Source organism: Melopsittacus undulatus, chromosome 4, assembly GCF_012275295.1.
Source record: "Melopsittacus undulatus isolate bMelUnd1 chromosome 4, bMelUnd1.mat.Z, whole genome shotgun sequence".
In the NCBI taxonomy this organism is placed as follows: Eukaryota; Metazoa; Chordata; class Aves; order Psittaciformes; family Psittaculidae; genus Melopsittacus; species Melopsittacus undulatus.
The window spans coordinates 59425566-59428719 of NC_047530.1; the positions used below are offsets into that span (position 1 = coordinate 59425566).

Consider the following 3154-nt stretch of genomic DNA (forward strand, 5'->3'; position numbering starts at 1 on the left):
ACATCAGCTCCGGAGCCACTGGTGCTGTCCTGCAGCGGGTCCTTCGCAAGACGCTGCTCACCCGCCTGCTGCGCCTGCTGCCCCGCGGCCGGGCTCCTTGCCCTGTCCTGCTCGGCAGGCTGCTCCAAGCCCCGGATGGAGCGCTCCTGCAGGCTCAGCTGCCCCACTATGGCCTGCAGCAGACTGCGCAGCGCTACGAAGTCCACGGTGCGGGCACTGGGTGTCGCGATGGCGGCGTCCAGCAGCTGGGTCAAGCTGAGCAGAGCCATCGCTGCCGCTGTGGCCGACAACACGAGTCTGACCTGCTGGCGGTAGGAGAACAGGTCAGCGGGCAGTGGGCAGCCTGCCTCCTGCTCCCTCTCGGATGCGGTGGCCCCTTCCCACCGCCTCTGCCCCCTCCAGCCCCCCCGTACCTGCAGCAACTGTCGCTGCCCCCCGGCCCTGCCGCGCCTCTTTACCGACCGCCGACGGCCGCTCCTCGACGCCCATTGGCCGAGCCCGTTCTGACCTCACAGAGGCGGCGCTGACGAACACCCCCGTTGCCAGGCGACGCCCCGCGACCCTCTCCCGTCCCGCAGCTCGAGCGCACGGGTGCCGGTGCCGGAACAGACCCCGCTGCCACCAGCCCCTGCCCAGGGAACCGGAGCGCCCCGGGAAGGCGAGCGGGCCTGCCCATAGGGCAGAGCTGTGGGGCAAAAGCAGCACAGGTTTTACTGTAGCCCTTAGACGTGGCAATGCTGGGGGGAAGGCTGCTGCTGGCAGCATCACCACACACATCTGGAGCACCTCACTCCGCAGCAAAGAGCTGCACAAGCACGAAAAAGCAGCACAGACAGACACAAGCTGCCACGCAAGCCGAGGAAGGAGAGGGCTCCAAAACATCTTGGAAGCAGAGTCACCCATCAGACAAGTACTGACAGAAAGAATCCTCAAGGACATCTTTCCCCACAGAAACCTCCAGGTCCGACCATGCCACAGAACCGACACCTCCCTCCTGCCGTGAGGCGCTCACAGAATGAGGGTGGGCAAGCCAAAGGCAGAACCTGACAAGCCTTGCTCTGGTCAAAGAGATGAGAGATTCATTTTCAGTCATTAAAGAGAGATATGCTCTGTGTAGTCCGCTTTCCCGAGCCAGGAGGATTGAATTCCAAGAGGGAGTAGGCACAAAGTGATGGGGACAAGATGCAGTGGGGCAGGAAGCTCACCCTCTTAGGAGGGATCCTATGCCTTCACTTCAGGAACCGGCAGAGCTTCAGGCTCAGGAGCTCCACACACACCCCCAGGGACTAGTCATGCTTTCTAGACAGCCCTCAGGGCTGGCAGAAGCTGCGAGACCCCTAAACCAGCACGGGGCCTGGTGGGATGGCCACGAGTAGTGTTTATTGCAATGGCCCATTGCAATATAAACCATGCAAATAAACCTGGTCCCATGCCTGGCCATGAGTAGTGTGTCCCTGAGGGTGGCCAGGCTGAGGGGATGTGCCAGTGCTAAAGAATGTGGGTGGGCAAAGACATGTTTGGTGTGTATCAGTCATCTGAGGATGTGTCTGGCTCTTTGATCTGGTTCTTGCTATGTAAAAGGAGCTGCAGGGCCTGCCCAAGAAGTCACAGTGAACAGAGCAGCATTTCACTGTAGTGCCTTGCCAGCCTGGCAAAGTTGCTGGCACGGCTCTGTCTCCCTGTCATGGACCAGTCCTGAAAAGCAGCCCCAGGCCCTCTGCACAAAGCAGAGCCACAACACAGAAAGGTACTATAGGACTGCAATGCATGGGAAAACCCAAAATAAGTCATACAGTTAAATGCCAACTAAGTAACTTCACTGTGATCAGGGTCTTGCTATACCTGAGCAAATCCCTATGCTCTGGAAGCTGGTTGTTTCAGTTGCAAGACAGGGATTGTGAGCAGCCTGAGTATGTCTGCTGCCTTGAATCCCTCTTGCCCCACTGGTAAACCGTAAACCAAAACCATGCAGGTATCCTGCATGCGGTCACAGGCCTGCTGCCTGCTAACAGGGGTGGGCACAACTCAATTCAAAGGGTGGAAGTCGCAGCACCCAGATGGGTTCCCCTTTGGCAGCAGGTGAAAGCTGTGTGTCTTCAGAACAAAGAGCTCAGGTTTTGCATGTAGGAAATTAGGAGATCTAGCTGAGTAATATTGTGCAAGCTGGAGGGGAAGCCTTAAAGGTTTAAAAAAGCACATTATACTTGATGCACTCACCGGTGACACTGAGGTGTTCTGTGCTAACTGGAGTTGCAGTACAGTGCAGGTGAGGGTGCTGGGCCAGCCAACCAGTGGTGACAACAGATTTATATGTCTTCTACGCTGCAGTACATCACTGTTACTAAAAGGAGGAGAAAGGGTTTTTTTTAAGTATGAATCTATGTGTGGCTGTTTGGAAATAGGGGCTGGAATAAAATGCAGGCAGTGGTATCCGGTACTTAAATGACAGAAGCCAGTAATAGTGTCTCACTTTTCCTCTGTTTGGCTGTGCTTATGGACTTGCATGCTGGGGAGCTGACTCAGAAGGACTAGGCTGGCATCAAAGGTTTTCTTCTAAGGAAGGCTTCATGTCCCATGAGTGATCCTGTTGAGAGATTTGTGAGTTAAAGCAAGAGTCCTGTGGCACTGGCAGTTGAGAACAGCTTTTAAGATACTGGCTCACAGAAAAAGCCACTGTGCTGTACATAATATTTTATTCCATGGATTTATGTATAAGAATGTCCTGAAAACAGTGGACTAAACACACAGACAGTCCTACTGTGGAAGCAAGGATGTACCTGCCACCCTGCGGGTACGTACCTTGAGATACAGAGATGTGGAGAAACCCAAGTGCACTGGAGCGAGCCAAACACACAGGGAAACTATCCATGTTGCCCACAAAAACATGCAAAGCAAACCTAAAGAAGAATAAATAGTGGAAAGAGAGCCATAAAGTGAACAGGAGAAAAAAGAACAAGTTTAATAAAGAATAATATGCTGTGGCTTGACCTCAGCTGGCTGGAGGCCTCCACCCCTACAGGATGGGGAGAGAATAAGAACAAAAGCTGGTGGGCAAAAATGAAGGCCCTCAGACAGCTTCCAGTCACCATCTGGGCAAGATGGGCCAGGCCTGGGGAAACTCAAATAGGTTTGGCTAGCAAGAAGCAAAGACAAA

At 54.3% G+C, this 3154-nt stretch overlaps 1 long non-coding RNA gene across 1 annotated transcript; it reads right to left on the bottom strand.

Annotated features, from left to right (window-relative positions):
• Positions 1-2217: 2217 nt before the first annotated feature.
• Positions 2218-2842, bottom strand: LOC115947299 (uncharacterized). Its single transcript, XR_004081246.2, has 3 exons — positions 2800-2842; positions 2471-2584; positions 2218-2341 (listed from the first exon to the last, which is right to left on the bottom strand). It is a non-coding gene; the product is annotated as an uncharacterized lncRNA (long non-coding RNA).
• Positions 2843-3154: the final 312 nt, after the last annotated feature.